The following is a 17,657-nucleotide window of genomic DNA, read 5'->3' on the forward strand; positions in this document are numbered from 1 at the left end:
AAGAAAAGGAATCAGAATGGACAAAGAGGAAACAAAACTAAATCTTTTTGCTGATAAGATAATGGTATATGTGGGAAATCCTAGCAATTCAACTAAAAGTTTAGTTGAAACTATAATTTTAGCAAAGTAGCAGGATATAAAATAAATCCACATAAATCATCAGCATTTTTATATATTAATGGCAAAGTTTTACAGGAAGAGGAAGAGATACTCCACTTAAAATAATCACAGATAAAGTAAAATACCTAGGAGTATACCTGCCAAAATAAACCTAGAAACTATATGAACATAATTATAAAACATTTTTTACCCAAATAAAGTCAGATCTAAATATTTGGAGAAACATTAATTGTTCATGGATAGGCAGAGCTAATATAATTAAAACTACAATCCTACCTAAACTATTTAAAGCCATCCCAATTAAATTACAAAAAAAAAATACCAAAAATTTATTTTATCAAGTTATAAAAAAATAACAAAATTCATTTGGAAGAATAAAAGATCAAGAATATCTAAGGAATTAAAGAAAAAAAGTAAAGGAAGGAAAATCTTTTCATTTATATCATAAAGCAGTAATTACCAAAACTATCTGGTACCAGCTAAGAAAAAGAAAAGTGGATCAGTGGTACAGAGCAGACAATGAGCAAATAATAGTAAAAGATTTTAGTAATCTTGTATTTGACAAAATCACTGATGCAGGTTTGGGGTATATGAAACCACTGGAGAAATTGCTGGAATAATTGGAAATTAGTTTGGCAAAAACTAGGTACAAATACCTTACACCATTCACTCAGATAAGATCAAAATGGATACATGTTCTAGACATAAAAGGAAATAAAGTAAATGAGAACAGGGAACAAATTAACTATCAGATTTATGGATAGGGAAGAATTTTATGAGTCAGCAAGAGGAGAACATCGTGAAATGTAAAATGGATTATTTGAGTACAATACTTTGAAAAGGTTTTATACAAATAAAATAAACATTGCCGAGATCAGAAGGAAAGCAAACATTTGGGGGAAGTTTTTATAGATAGACTTTCAGAGTTCTTATATCTTAAGTATTTAGAGAAATTTGTCAAATTTATAAGAATAAGAATCATCCCCCAATTAATAAATGGGCTAAAGATATGAACAAGCAATTTTCAGATGTAGAATCAAAGCCATATAAAGGTATAGGAAGAAATATTCCAGATCACTACTCATTAGGGAAATGCAAATCAAAACAACTCTGAGATATCTCCTCACATCCATCAGACTGCTAAAATGACAAAAGGGCAATGAGACAAATGTTGGAGAGGATGTGGAAAAATTGGCACACTAATGCATTCGTAGAAAAGCTGTGAACTGATTCAACCATTTTGGAAAGCAATCTGGAATTATACACAAAGAGTCATAAAACTTTATATACCCATAGACTGTTTTCCAAGGAGATCAGAGAAAGAGGAAAGCAATTCATATATCCCAAAATATTTATAGAAGATCTATTTGTGATCTTCTGGAAAAGAACTGGAAACTGATTGTGATAGAATACTATTGTGCCATAAGAAACAATGAACACTGATATAAAAAAAAATAATTTGGGATGAACTACACTATATGATACACAGTGAAATAAGTAGAAGCAGGAGAACATTATACACAGCCACAGAATTAATGCTAAAAGAATAAACTATGAATATTATTTCCAGAAAGTGGAAAGAAAGGTGAAATATAAAAGACTTAATTTATTTGTATATATTGGCCACCCCCAAAGATTTTTGTTTGTTTTGTGAAATAGAGAGGGTGAGGGACACTTTTAGTTGGCATTTATTATGTAGAAAATCTGAGTAGTCCTCAACTTCCACGTTCAAAATCCTGGGATTTCCAATCAGTTACCAAGGCTTGAATTTTCCTTTCTACCTCCACAAAGCCTTTCCTATTTTATTTCTTCTATAGTCACACTACCATCATCAACTTTAGACCCCAGATATCTCTTACCTAAACTACTAAACCAGCATCCTAAGTGGTCTCTCTCTTTTTAAGAAGTAGGTAGGTAATAAGCATTTAGTAAGTGCTCACTATGTGCCAGGCAATTCATCTTGCACAGGATTGCCAAAACAGTTTTAGGATCAAGTTTGAGAAGGTAAACAAAAAACTTGGTCATTTCCCCCACCATTGGTTTTAGGAAAAATTATAAACTCCTCATCCTATTACTTAAGGTACTCTGCAGTCATCCTCCTATCTACATTTCTAGTCTTCCACGGGCTCTAGCTCTTCTATATTCTATATTTGCTATTGCCCAAATTCAATGTCCCATCTCCCACCTCAGTTTATCTGCTCTTAATTCACATCTAGAATTCACTCTATATCTATACTACATTACCCTCCACCTCTCTGAATCACTGACTTGCATTCAAAGCCAGTATCAGATGCTACCTCCTAGGGGAGGCATTTCCTGAGTCCTTACTATACAATAGGGCTCCTGATCCTCAGTTTCACTTTCCATGGTTTATTAACCCCACTTTCACTTTTTAAAGTTTGTTTTTTTTTTTTAATAGGGGACTTGTAGTGGAGTACCAAATGGAGAGGCAGAATCAGGAAGAGAGAGAACATATATGGGGGTTAGCAGGTGTTTGCTTATATCCATGGCTTCTGCCATCCAAGGTAGGTCTTGTAAAGTATCCCCCTTGGATACAGGGTCCTACTGTGATTTTGGAAAGGGAAAAAAAAAGTAGGCACAGGACTGACCAACATGTTGGAATGAAAGTACCACAACGAAATAGGATATTCATATTCTCTCTCTCTCTCTCTCCCTTTCCCCCTCCCCCTATCCCTCCACTCCTCTCCTTGTCCTCCCATTCATTCTCTTAAAGAAATGAGACAGGCCATTTAAGAAAACTAACCTATCAAAAAATGAGTAAAGAAAAAATAATGATAAGATTTATAAATGCTTTATACAAATCAAATCATCTAATGTACTGGAAGCAAAAGAGATGAAAAAAGAAAAAATATATAAGCAGAGATTTCCTTAAATAAGGAACTAAAGGAAACCCAAAATAACTAGGGAAACATTCAAATTTCATGACAAGGCCATGGCAAGATAATAAAAATGATACTAACTAAATTCATCTATTGATTTAATACTTTATAAAATTACTAAAAGGATACTTTAAATGTTTATTGACTGAATTAAATGCAAGAGCAAAATTCATACAGAACAAAAAGTTGTCTATCAAGGGAAACAATTTTTTAAATGAGTACGATGGGGGAGGCAGGTTTGTGTTATCAAAATTCATATTATATTATCAGTACTGATTGCTTCTGGATGGAATTTTTTTAATGCAAATTTGAAGAATAAAATAGGAAATTAAAACTTAAGACCAAATGCTGATTCTGCTTTGTTTTTAAGAAACTCAATAGAATTATTAGAGAAAGAACTTTAATAAAAACCCTGGATAAACTGAATAAAATTAGATACAAAAATGGGTTTGCTCAATCATTTGACAACAATAAATACCAAAGAAACGTATGATATAAATATAAAAAGTCATATACCTTTGCTATCACAAGAAGTACTGCTGTAAATATCTTGTGTTCACAGCTACATTTGGGAAGGGGATGGCAAAGAATTTAAAAAGTAGGTGCCCATCAGTTAGGGAATGGCTATACAAATTGCAACACATGAATGTAATAGAACGTTACTATATTGTAAGAAACAGTCAACAAGATGAATAAGAAGAAACATAAAAATAATTGATACAAAGCGAAGCAAGGGCGTTACAACTATACACACTATGACTACTGCAGTGATGTGAAAGAATACCACCAAAAAAAACCCCAAACATTTAGAGTTGGATGTTGCAAAATTTTTAAATCCAAATTTTGTCCCAAAATATAGATATGAAAAAGGCACTTCTATCCCTTCTACTTTGTAGAAGTTGGGATACAAGAATATGGGACACTACAGATAGATTTCAATTCACACACACACACGGTATTGTTTTGCTAAAACTTTTCTCTTGTTCATCTTTTTTTAAAAAATTCTTTTTTATAAAGGATGGTTCTCTGGGAAGAGGAAGCCATAAAGCAAAAAATGTATAGTGTCAAAACCAAAGATATAAATAAAAGTATAATTTTAAAAGGCACATCTTTAAACAGAAAAATGTTTTCTCTTTCAGTACTTTGGGAAAGGAAAGGAGAAGAATTTATAGCCATCATTAGGATAGAAAGTCCCCAGTTACAATAATAAAAGGCACAACAGTCTATTTTAGTGACATAAAAATTATATACAAATAAAATACATGCAGTTAGAATAAGAAAAAAGGATAAGGTCAGGAGGGAAATTTTTGCATTAATCATCTACAAGTCCGACATCCACGGGCTATAAGGAAATGACACAAATTTGTAAGACTGTGTGGTAATATAATGCAGTAGAAACAATGTTAGATTTCAAGTCAGAGGAGCTGGATTTGGATACTGGTTATACTATTTATTGTCTCTATGATCTGAGGCCAGTCACAACCGCTATGACTTAGTTGTTCATCTGTAAAATGAGAGGTTTGAACTAGATGGCTTCTAAAGTCTCAACTAAGTCTATATCTACCATCCTATGATCCAGGCATTCCTCAAGATCCCTCTTTCCACACCCCACAAAAAAAAAGTTTGCAAAAAAGGAAATGCAAATTTGTAACAGCCCTGTGAAAACTTTAAAACTGCTAATTAGCAGAGAAATGCAAATTTAAACAACTCTGAATTATCACTCTCTTCTCATCAAACTGAAAAAGATGGTACAAGTTGAATATTTTCAATATGGCAAAAACTATGGGAAAATAGAAGTGTTCAACATTGCTGATGGAGCTGTGAATTTATCCAAATGTTTTTTAAATCAATCTGAAATTGTGCAAAAAAAGTTATAAAATTATACATATTTTGGACCCAATGATAACACTACTGAGTTTATACCCTCAGGAAGTTAGTAAATCAAGAAAAGCCCATCTGTATAAAAATATTCATAGGAAAATAATTTGTAAATGAAAAAAGAAATGAATTATGTGCCCAATGATTGGAAAAAGTCAGAATAAATTATGGTATATTTGTAATGGAATATTATTATACCACATGAAATAATAAATATGAAGAACTTAAATATGGGAAGATTTTTTATGAAATAACATCTTTATGAAGCATTTTAAAGGTTGCACATTTTTACAAACTTTATCTAATTTAAGCATCACAACAACCTTAAGAAGAAGGTACTAAACATTTTCTTCAGTCAATTAATTATGCACTGATTAACTATATGCCAAGACTCACTGGAGATACAAAGGCAAACTTATTTAAGAAGCTTACATTCTAATGGAGAGAGAGCATGTAAGTAAATAAGAACGAACAAAATATATGCAAAGTACATAAGACAGCTGTAACAGGTAAGGTTTTGGCATCTAGGAAAAACTAGGGAGAGTCTCCTGTAGAAAGTGGTATTTGAGCTGGCTTGAGGGAAGTTGGGGATCTAAAAGGTAAAGACAGTCTTATTCTCATGGTAAAGATGAGGAAACAGAAATCCAGAGAAGATAAATGGGTTGCCAAAGGTCTTACAGCAGACCACCTACATACATTTTTGTCCTTGGCTTTTCAGATTCTGTTCTGCTTTGGTTCTCTTCCTATCAGTCTAAGAATTCTTTCTTGGGCTATGCTGCTAGAACTTCATCCAGGTCACCTCCTCTGTCAATGTAGCTTAGAAAGGCAGTTCTGTATCCTCCAACCTTTTCCCCATTTGGTTATTTCATTAGCTCTCACTGGTACAAAGAACACTTTTAGGCACATATTTACAACATCTATATATCCATCCCTAGTCTCTCTACTGAGTTCCAGTTCCCTGTTCCCCAAATGACTAATGAACAGTGTAGAACAGGATGTTATATGGGCATCTCAAACTCAAAATGTCAAAATGAGAACTCATCTTTTCCCCCAATTAATTCCCCTCTTACTATAGAGGGCAACACTATCTTTTTAGTCACCCTGGATCAAAACCTCAATGTTCTCCTGGAGTTGTCCTCATTCATCTCAGATACTCAGTTGCCAAATATTGTCATTTTTATTGCTACAATGTCACACAAATGTGACCATTCACATTCTCACAGCCTCCATCTTAGTTCAGGCCCTTATTTTATTACCTGTCACCTGAATTACTGCAATAACCTCCTAATTAGTCTCTCTGCCTTGGTTTTTCCCTCTTAAATCTAACCTTTACTGAGCTGCCAAAGTGATTTTCCTAAAACACAGCTCTGACTAACTCCTCTTTATGGGCTTACTCTATGGGATTTATAGATATACCTTGATGGGCTCTCTCTTACTTCCAGGATGAAACAGAATTTTTTGTTTGGCTTTTTTTTAAATAAACCCTTCTCTTCTAGTGTCAGTTCTAAGACCAAAGAGAGGCAAGGGCTAGGCAATTAGGATAAAGTGACTTGTCCAGGATCACATAATATAGGAAGTATCTGAGGTCACATTTAATCTAGGTCTTCCTAACTCTGCACCTGCTTTTCTTTAGCTTTTAAAATTCTTCACAATCTGTTTCTTTCCTATTTTATAGGCTTCTTGCACATTTCTCTTCAATGCCCTCTCCAATCCATCTACTGACCAACTTGCTGTTTCTGCATTACACTATATACATTCCTACACTAGGTCTTTGCACTTGTTGCCCTGTCTGGAAGACTCATTTTGAAGATCTGCCTCCTACATGAGACCTTTATCAGGACCTCTGCTGTTAGTGCCTTCCCCTCCTAAGTTATCTGGTATCTAACTTGATAAATATGTATCTTATATAAACCTAGGAATGATTCTATATCTTCCTCTATAAGTTGTTCAAAATAAGACCTTCATTTTCATCTTTCTATCTTCCATGAGTGCATGATCAACATTTATTCATTGATCAAATGATGAGTATAATTGATAGTCATAAAGAGGTCCTGGAGAATATTGACAGACCAAGTGACTCCAAGGTAATATAGCGAGTATGTGTCAGAGGTAAACCTGAACCCAGGTTGTCCCTGTCACTGAGTTGTCTGATTCTTCACAATCCCATGAACCATAGCATTCCAATGAAGTACATGGGGTATTCTTGGCAAAGATACTGGAGTGGTTTACCATTCTTCTTCCTTCCTCTTCCCATCTCTCTGGTCTTTTCACCTATCATTGATTCTTCTTCTCTTCCCTCCTTTTCTTTCCCATTCCTAACCTGCCCCTGGTCTCCCTTTATTCAGTAAATCCTAATTATTTCTGCTAGACCCAAAATGGGAGGAACTAAATGGGTATCGAGGGATGAAAAACAAACAAACAATGATGAGTAGTTTTTAAAATAGACTCATAAGATGAGAATGCCCAATTCATGCCTGAGCTAAGATTTCGTCTTGCCTCAAGGTCACAGAGCACCCTCTCCTCGGTATATCTTACCACCTAATCTACAGGCTTTTGTCAATGATTGTTTTACAACTAAATGTGATAAATGTTTGTTAACTACCTGTGATTTTCTTTTGTATGATGCACGTAACAATGGAAAGCTAAGCAGGCAGGCTGACATGAAGCTAACTATTACCCTCCAGACTACATTCTTCCCCTCATCAGAAAGCCTCACTGGCTACAGGGAAGAGAGACTAAATCTGGCCAGTCTACAAGTTAGATAGCAAACACTTACTAGTGTTTACTATATGCAGGTACCCGAGGTTCAGGCTCAGTAGTTAAATGACTTTCCATCATCGTGCAGTCAGTCATCAGGAAACAGTTATAGACCACTTGTCTATGCCTGAAATGAAGGAAAAGGCTTTCCATTCAATTTTTCTGAAAGTAGACTTCCCAACAATTCATGTGGGCTCAGAGCATGCCCAGCCCCCTCCCTCTTCATGCTCCTAGGAGCGAATCCTCTCTGAACCCTTTCCCCAAAAAGTGCCAATGAAGAAAACATTAGATAGCCACAAACTTGGATCAAATGCAACAGACAAATTTCAAAATAACATAAAACTTACAGAACAAATCCTTCTTTAAAGGAATTGTGAACTCCAAAGAAGACTGTACAGATTGATGAGTGGAGTTTTTCAATCATCTTAAGGAATTGGTTTTTATCATTTGAGAGTTTAATTGCAACACTGTGAAGAAGATAGGCATGTCCTTGTGATACAGTTTTGTGAGTATGAATTAGTTGGCTCAAACTATTGTAAAAGAAGTCATCCTTTTGTACCAGCCTATGAGAATCAGTCTTCATCACAGAAGGCCTTTTTTTACCCTCTCTCTTTGAATCTAGGAGATCCTGAGAAGAAAGTTAAAAGCAGTTATTCCATACAGTATATCAGTTGTTTAGGGGCTATTTTGCATCTTTTATGTGTTTTCTCCAATTTTTCATGGGATATATTAAAAGCTGCCCTATCCCACATAAAAGTACTATTATTTTGAAGTGTTATACAGGAGTTAGAGACTTTAACCACATATATTTACCCACAACTTTGGAGAAATATATTTGATCTATAATCTGATATTTCCCAAAGCAAACTCTTAGTAGAGAAAAACTGACCCAAAGAGCTATAATTTGGGGAACTGTGTGAAGTAAAAATTTGGAGTATTTAGTCAAAAGTAATATAGTAGGCACTTAATAAAAATTTCTTGAATGGAGGCAGAAAAGAATTAAGATAATAACCTGAGGAGATGTCAGGCAAAGCAAGTTTTGTTTTGTTTTTTTAAATCAGGGATACCTGAGCATTAATCCAAAGAGAAGGAACCTGTAGAAAGAAGGGCAAAAGATGCATGAGAGAGTAGGCAGAAATATAATGATGCCAGATTTGGAACAGGAAGGACCATAAGAAGTTACCTAATCCAACCCCCTCATTTTGTCTTGTTTTACTTTTACAACGTTTTATTTTATTAAAAAAAATAAGATGAAGTACTCTTGAGTCTCCCTCCCCACCAAATGTTTTCCAAATGCCAGAGATATCATTTCACTGACAAGAAGCCTCTTCCAGATAGAAAACCACTGCCTTGTATACTAAGCACCTTGGAGAACAGAAGGTTTGCGAGCAGATTACATTGAAGTATTCTGAATAGTTGTTTTCTGACATTTTTTTATTCATTTTCTCTCCCCGTATTTACTCCCTTTTGAATAGTATGAAATTACAGAGGATCAATGGCTTGTGGACCTTTTGGGGCATTGAAATTAAAATGGAAATGGAGTTCTACAGACCCAGGGACCTCTGCTCTTTGGCTCCCAGGTTCATCAAAGGTTCTGATCTGCTCTACAAAGAAAAGAATAATCCAGTATTTATTTGTCAAAGTCTTTACTGATTGCCTACTATGTGCTAAGTACTGAATCAGCTGAAGATCAGAATAGTATTAAAGGTGAATCCAGTCAGAGGAAAAGGAGAGATAAGTGGAGCTGCTCAAATAGCAAAAAGAATGAATGCACTCTGGGATGAATCCAAAAGACATACATTCTTGTTCTGAAGTGAGACCTCTGGGTGGCTCAGTCTATAGAGGTCCTGGATTTAAATCTGGCCTCAGATACCCTTGCTGTATGACACTGGGACAACTCATTTAACCTGAATCATCTAGCCTTTACTTAGCTCTTCTGCAATGGGACCAATACTTAGTATTGATTCTAAGACAGAAGATAAAGATTAAAAAAGTGAAACCTCAAGTTAAAGTCAATATAATATACTCTCTTTGCCCTTCTGCCTCCTCTATTTCTTCTTCCTTATTACCTAGTCTCTGCTCTTTTCCCTTTATTTTTCCTTTACTGTCAAAAATCAAACCATTTCTTTTGATAACCTGGACTCATTTACCTCTTGCTCCTTTTAGAGAATCACTGCCTAAGTCTCTTGGTCAATGTGCCTGTGATATTTCAAACAGACTCCTGGAGTAGGCTCCTACCATACCTCCAGCAAAACCTTCTTTAGCTGGGCAATGATGGGTTCCAATTATTTGGCATTCTCAGGATACAGCTTCAAGGACTGCTAGAGCTCCTTGGGTCAAATCAGAATGAAGAAAAGAGAAATGCAATTCTGATGCTTGGCACAATTGTGTCTCCTAGTCAGCATCAGAGTCACTGTCCAGCAGAAATGCTAATAATACACTAATACCTAATACAAATGTTAATACAGCTACTGAATGACCTTGATCTGAAGGATATGACTGCCTTGACCCATAGTCCCTAGAAGGAGAATAGCAAAGCCAATGTCAAAGCTCACCTAGTAAATGAAATCTCTACTCAGTTCAGAAATCTCTACCCAGCAAATAGAGTTGGTGCTCAAGAAAACTAAGAAGCTCCTCACCATTTTGGCATATGTGTCTGTATCTCAATCATGGGTTCCTGGGGCTTAATGCTCCAGCCTCCACTCACTTCTTGCCATCATTCTTCTGCCACTGGCTTCTTACTAACCAAACAGAAAATTTTAGATTAAAGTCAAGTCCTCTAAATCCTAAACCAGATTTCCTTATTAGTATCTGTCTCTGGATTAAGAATATAAAACAAAGAGTTAGATTTAGAGAAAGTGACCAAAATCTTGCCTCATGGAAATTTATCTTAATTACTAGTTAAACATTTGCATTTTAACATATTAATCTGTTTTGCCTAAATGATTTGGAGCAATTGAAGCTGCATTAAATCACTGCTTTAAGCATTTCATTCCATCTCATTTATATCATTTTGCTTAGCAAACCCTTTCATTTTCACAGAGGCAGTATGTATAGCCCTTGTTACAAATTTCAAATTAACAAAGTTTTACTATTCAGATTTCCCATGAGGAACTGCTGTGCCTGGGTCAAGTTCTTATTTTCTCTGCTAATTTAAGATCTTACTTAGCTTCTATGGCTTTGGACAGCTGGGATTGTTTTTAGGGACACTGACCTTACATGGGAAACTCTCAAACTCCAATTTGACAGATGTGACAAGGAGGAGACAGCACAAATAAAAAACAGTTCAGAAAGAATTTTGGTTTGGAGGCATTCTTAAAATTTTATAATATATGTATTTCAAATATGTTTTAAATTTTTAAAAGGAGACAGTTTTTATTTTCAAAACTCACTCACTACTACAGCTCCTATGAATACAATAAAGCTTTCAAATGATTCTTTAAAACTTAAAATGATGAGGAACTCTAGTCTTCCTTGGTAAAAAGATTTTCTCAGTATTTCTTTACCCTCCCCCTCACTTCCTCAATTACTAATGTAAAGCACACAAGGGTAGTACAGTTCTGAATGCAATGGAAAGGCTGAAAGCTTGCTTGAATGGAATAACCTCCACCAGCTAACAAGGAAAGGAAATTCAAGAGATTAAATTTATTTATTTTTTATGGCACTAATTTTCCTAAATTGCTAGTTCCATATTCTAACTAATGGCTCGTTAGTGACAGTGTTATAATTGTACCAAATGTGAGCAACTGTTAGAGTGAAAAACATGAGTGACCTTACATGTAAGAATTAGTCCAACTACGGAATTAGGCACACTATTCATCACCATAGTAACATCGAAAAACAAATATGAAAGCCAACTCACAGATTCCATTTTTCAGGCTAAGTGTGATCTGGGAAGTACATATATGTGCATAATTTAAGCACAATGTCCTCTGCCAAAATGGTTACAACAGATGCACAGTCTGCTTAGAGAACATACATCATTTTGTAATCTACATTTAGGAAATTACAAATTATGGGCATGATTATCTTAATAGTATTTGTTAACTGATTATAGAAAGATAACTGAACCTTCATCATAAGTGGTTTATAAAGGTTACTAAACATTTTGACAGATACTAACAACATTGAAACAGGCTAGTCATTAAAAATGTTATAATTCAAAATATTTTTGGAAGGAATAACCAAAATTTATAACATTCAAAGTGACTTCTATTTTTTTTTTCATAGATAACCATTGACTTTAGAATGTCAAATACTACTCAGGGCACACCATTTCTGTCTATAAGGTGGTCCCTAAAATGTGCAAGTTTTGCTATGGTATATTAAAGTTTAAGTACAGTATTTATAAAATGTTACTTATTTTAGTATCAAATTACAGTTTTATAATCTGAATACTAGTAATAAACACATAATCAGATATAAAAGGGGGGTTATAATAAATAATCCTTAAGGAACTATTCTAACTTTTAGATTCTATCATTCTCTATAAATGAAAACTATAGTCCAGAAAGAACATTTACATATAATTAAAACAATTTAATATAGTGAACAGGGAGCTTGCTCTGTAGTCAAGTAGACCAGTTTAACTTCTGATATGTATAGGACCCTAGACAAGTCACGTAACCTTTTCATGCACCAGAACATTCTAGATTATAAATTGTATAGCAAGCATTTATCTGTATTCACAGACTTCCCTATGTCAACAAAATCACAAATCTGGGTTTTAGAAATATATATGTATATAAACATGTGTAATACATATATTCACATATATCTTTGTACTATTATTTAGATTTGCACATATTTAGATGACAAAAATTGCATTTGAATATGCATTACATCAAATCTAACAAAATCATCACTTTTTTGCAAATAATGTGATGGTTTAGAGACCCCTATAGATTGTGTTAATATAAATTAAAATAAATAATAACTTCAATAAAATAGTAGGATATAAAATAAAATTACAAAAATCATTGGCATTTCTTGATATAAAAAGCTAGCAGGGAAAGACATAAAAAAATTGTATTCAAATTGTCTATAGATTATACAGTGTATAAAATACTTAGAAGTTCACCCACCAAGACGTGCATGAATCATATTGGGGGGAAAAAAAACATCCTACAGATAGGATTAACAAAACTAACAGAAATAAAGGAAGAATCCAATAAATGAAGGCATGTTAATTGTTCATGGTTGAGCAATATTAATATAATAAAAACAACAATACCATTTAAAGTAATTTACATATCGAAACCTATACCATGCAAACTACCAAAAGGTCTTTTATAAAATTTGATAAATGGCAGTTTTTTCTAGAAGTCAATAACCTGAAAGTTAAAAAAAGAGAGGAGAACTTAGAAATACCAGAGCCCAAACTATACCACAAAGCAATAATCATCAAAAACTCTTGGTAGGGGGGCAGCTGGGTAGCTCAGTGGATTAAGAGCCAGGCCTAGAGATGGGAGGTCCTAGGTTCAATTCTGGCCTCAGACACTTCCCAGCTGTGACCCTGGGCAAGTCACTTAAACCACACCCCCCCCCCCATTGTCTAGCCCTTACCACTCTTCTACCTTGGAAGGAATACACAGTATTGATTCCAAGACAGAAGGTAAGAGTTTAAAATTAAAAAAAAAAAACCTTCTTGGTAGAAGCAGCTAGATGACTCAATAGATAGAGTGCTACACCTGTAGATGGGAGGCCCTGGGTTTAAATATGAACTCAGATACTTCCTAGCTATTTGATCCTTGGCAAATCACTTAACCTCAATTTGTAGCTTTTATCCCTCTTTTGCCTTGGAATCAATAGTTCATATTAATTCTAAGACAGAAAGTAAGGGTTTTATTTTTAAAATGAGTAATAGTTATATGATTTAAAAGTTGGTAAATATAGCATAGCATTCAATAAAACTAAGGATACCAACTGCAAGTTGGTAGGATTCCTTATTTGACAAAAAAAAGGGGGGGGCTTAGAAAACTGGAAAGTACTTTGGCCAAAATTAGGTTTTGACCCATATCTTACACTATTTCTCACAATAAGTTCCAAATAAATTTATGATTGTTATAAAAAATACAAATTAAAAGGATATAAAAAGTAATTAAAGAAGAAAAACATACCTTTTTTATATATATGGATAGGGGAAAGTTTTTTTACCAAACAAGAAATAAAGGTGATCCTATGAAATAAAATGGGAAATTTACATAAAATTGAAATGCTTTGACATAAGATCCATTATACTATAAATAAATGGTCAAAGAAAATGAATAGATAGCTCTCAAGGGAAAAATCCAAAGGAAAAAAAAAAAAGCTCTAAATCATTAATAATAAAAGGGATGAAAACTAAAACAAATCTGAGGTTCTATCCCATAGCTACAAAATTCTTAAAAATGACCAAAATGTAAAAAGATGATTGGTTTATGGGAAAACTGGTATCCTACTAATGGACTACTGGTAGATTTGTGAACAATTTGGAACAATAACCCCAATGTCTTTATACTCTCTAACCCAGTAATAATATTACTAGTCATATATACCAATGAAGTCAAAAACAGAGGGAAAAGACCTCTATATACAAAAATATTGAAAACAGCACTTTCTTTTGTGACATAGGACCATAAACAAAATGGATTGTCCATCAACTAAAGAATGGCCAAACTCTAGTAAATAAAAATTCCATAATATTACTAAGCTATAAAAACTTTTATGAAAGAGATAGATTAAAAGAAATCTAACAAATTTACAAAGAATGAAATGAGTCAAAAAAAAAAAACAATTCATTATAACCAGTATAATAGGAAGGAAAGCAATTCTGAAAGAATCTTATCAATGCAATGATTCATGGTTGCTCCAGACAACTAATGATGAAATGTTTCCCACTTCTTGGAAGAGAAATGAAGATTTAGAAATACAGATTGAGACAGAAAATCAGACATACTTAATGTGTGAATTTGTGTTTGACTACACTTACTTGTTACAAGGGAGAACAGTTTTGTGGAGAATGGAAGTTATAGAATAATAGTACATTGTCAATGATGGTAATTGGAGGGGATTAAGAGGTGTTAATACAATTTCAAAAAATACATGAACGAATGGCTGAATAAATTGCGGTATATGATGTTGATGGAATAATTGTGCAGTAAGGAACGATAAATTGCTTCATTTCCATATGAGCTTGAAAGTCCTCCATGAACTGATGCAGAATGAAAGGAGCAGAACCAGGAGAACATTGTACACAGAGACTAAAATGAGATGATCAGATGTAATTAATTTTGCTACTGAAAGCAATGCAATAATCCAAGACAATCACGAGGGATTTATGAGAAGGAATGCTATCCACATCGAGAGAAAGAACTGTGGAAATAGAAACACAGAAGTAAAACATTTGATTTTTCACTTGTTTATATGGGTTTTGAATTTGTGGGGTTTTGGTTTTTAGAAGATTATTACAAATATGAATAATATGGAAATGGGTATTGAGTGATAATACATGTGTAACCCAGTGGAACTGCTTTGGCTCTGGGAGGGAGGAGGGGAAAAGGGAGGGAAAGAATATGAATCATGTAAGCATGGAAAAATACTTAATTTTTTTTAAAAAGACTGAAAAGAAAAAACACAGAAGAGAGAAGAAAGGAGATGGGCACTGGCAAACAAGATCTTGTTACTATTGTATCACTTAATATGTTTTTAAAAACTATGTAATATAAGTTCAATGTTTTCATAAACAATCATTTTTTCTGTTTTTGTGTATTAAAATTTTCTTGTCTATGACTATTATAAATATTATTCTATTATAAATTATTATTATATATATAAATAATATATAATATGTGATTGTTATATATTATTATTATAAATATTTAAATATTATAAATATGTCTATTTATAATAAAAGGAGGAGATTTTAGAAGAAAGGTGAACAGTCTATTGGTCAGAGTAGGAAACTAAAGTATGTTAAACATGACTTAGGCATATGGGCTGACCTTGTGAAATAGGATCCACTAAATTATGATTGCTGCAATTCATTTCAGTATGCCTGGCTTATGGCTTTTATAACATAAAAAAGTTGCTAGATATTATTTCTTTAACTGCAAATGCTATGTTTCCTTTGTAAATTGGCCCTGTTTGCTAGAAAACTGAAATTGCTCAAATGCTCTTCTTATAACCAGAAGACTTTGAAATCTGGAAACTGGCTCGGGAAAGTCAAGATAGTCAAAAATTTAGACCACAGATGAGCTTAATGGCACCTTTGCTGTTTGCTTTCATATTAAGCTTATTATGAGGTAATGGTCACTTACGTGAAGGATGAATCCTGATTTCTAGAAACATGTCCTGTAGTCTGGCTATGGTCCTCATCACTATGAGAAAAGGCTCGGTAAATTTGTCAAGTTAGTCATGGAGTAAGGAAGACTTTCTTCCTTTAATGCTGCCCCCAACTCATCACAAACCAAATATAATGTTCAAAGATCCAAAAAATATAAATAAAAGAGCAGTGATAATATATAATTTTACCCCAAGTAGTCACTCCCCCAGAATCCCTGGGAAACAGACAACTGACTAAACATCACTGGCATAGAAGCAGTAAGTGCCTTTCCTTTATTTAAAAGGGAAAGCTTGGGAAGCCATCTCTGGCACATATATCCTAGGACGAGAAAGTCTATGAACAAAGCTTGCAAATCAAAATAAGCTTTATTAAATAATATTTAAGGTCTGATATCTCATGAGGGTTAGATACATAGTATACTACAAATATTTAGATGTTTATTGTAGAGCAACTCATGGGGTTGATGGGATGTTAAATAGTAGCAACAACAGGAAAAAATCTGAACAGATGAATTTGTAAATGAATTATATAAAACATTTAAGGAATAATCTTTATGCTATAAAAACTGTTTTTTTTTTTGTTTTTTTTTTAAACAGAGAAAGAAGCAATCTAACAAGCTCCGTCTATGGCCCTAATAACAAAACCACAAGTGATAAATAGGGCAAAGAGCCTAATAATGAAATCAACACCCCTCCCCCCAAAAAATGACTGCATATTTAGATGCAGATCTAAAAAACTGAAAAGCCAGCAGAGGAGAAGTAGTTGGAAAATTGGGGGGAAAATAAAATTTGAAATCCAGACTTCCTAGAGATGATAGGATCCATATCTTTGAAAGGGACATCAGAGACTATTTAATTAAAAGATTTTTAAATGGAGCCCAAGGACCCTTCAAGGGTTGATTTCAGGGGGTCTATGAACTTGAATGGGAAAAAAAAATTTATCTTTAGAGGGCAAGTAGGTGGCTCAGTGGATTGAGAACCAGGCCTTGAGACAGGTGGTTCTAGTTTCAAAATCATCTCAGACACTTCCTAGCTGTGTGACCCTGGGCAAATCACTTAACCCCCATTGCCTAGCCTTTACCATTCTTCTGCCTTAGAACCAATACACAGTATTGATTCTAAGATGGAAGATATGGTTTTTTAAAAAAAATCTTTACTTCAACATAATTGGTATCTTTTATAATTTTCTGTACTTTATTTTATTTCCATTTAAAAACATGATTCTGAAAATGGATTCATAGTTTTCAGACTGACAAAAGAGTCTCTTACACAAAAATAATTGTTCAGTCATTCAAATAGATCCAGCTCTTTGTGATCCCATAAGCTATAGCAAACCAATACTGTTCATGGGGCTTTCCTTGGCAAAGATGCTGAAGTGGTTTGCCACTTCCTTCTGGAGTGGATAAGGCAAATAGGTTAAGTGACTTGTCCAAGGTTATACAGCTAATGAGTGTCTGAAGCCAGATTTGAATTCAATTGTTCTTGAGCCCAGGACCAGTGCTATATCCACTCAGCCATCTAGCAGGGCTAAAAATCCCTAATCTAGTCCAACCTCTTATTTTTATAGATGAAAGAAACCATTTGAGAAAAGTTCGATGATTTGCTCAAGCTCATGCAGATTGTAAGTACTTCTGGTAAAATTTGAAACCTCTTGTTTAAGGTCAGTACTTTTCCCCACTG

The 17,657-nt window shown here is 34.0% G+C and overlaps 1 protein-coding gene across 7 annotated transcripts in view; it reads right to left on the bottom strand.

Annotated features, from left to right (window-relative positions):
* The window catches only part of EPS8 (epidermal growth factor receptor pathway substrate 8), a 262,450-nt gene that overhangs the window by 179,530 nt on the left and 65,263 nt on the right, over positions 1-17,657 (bottom strand). Inside the window, exon 4 of one of the 7 annotated variants that reach the window (XM_056799297.1) lies at positions 15,953-16,012. The exons of the other annotated variants lie outside the window; for them this stretch is intronic. The gene's annotated coding sequence lies outside the window, so the exon portion shown is untranslated. The remainder of the gene's footprint in view (positions 1-15,952; positions 16,013-17,657) is intronic. 7 annotated transcript variants of the gene reach the window in all.

This window comes from Monodelphis domestica, chromosome 5, assembly GCF_027887165.1.
Source record: "Monodelphis domestica isolate mMonDom1 chromosome 5, mMonDom1.pri, whole genome shotgun sequence".
Lineage (NCBI taxonomy): Eukaryota > Metazoa > Chordata > Mammalia > Didelphimorphia > Didelphidae > Monodelphis > Monodelphis domestica.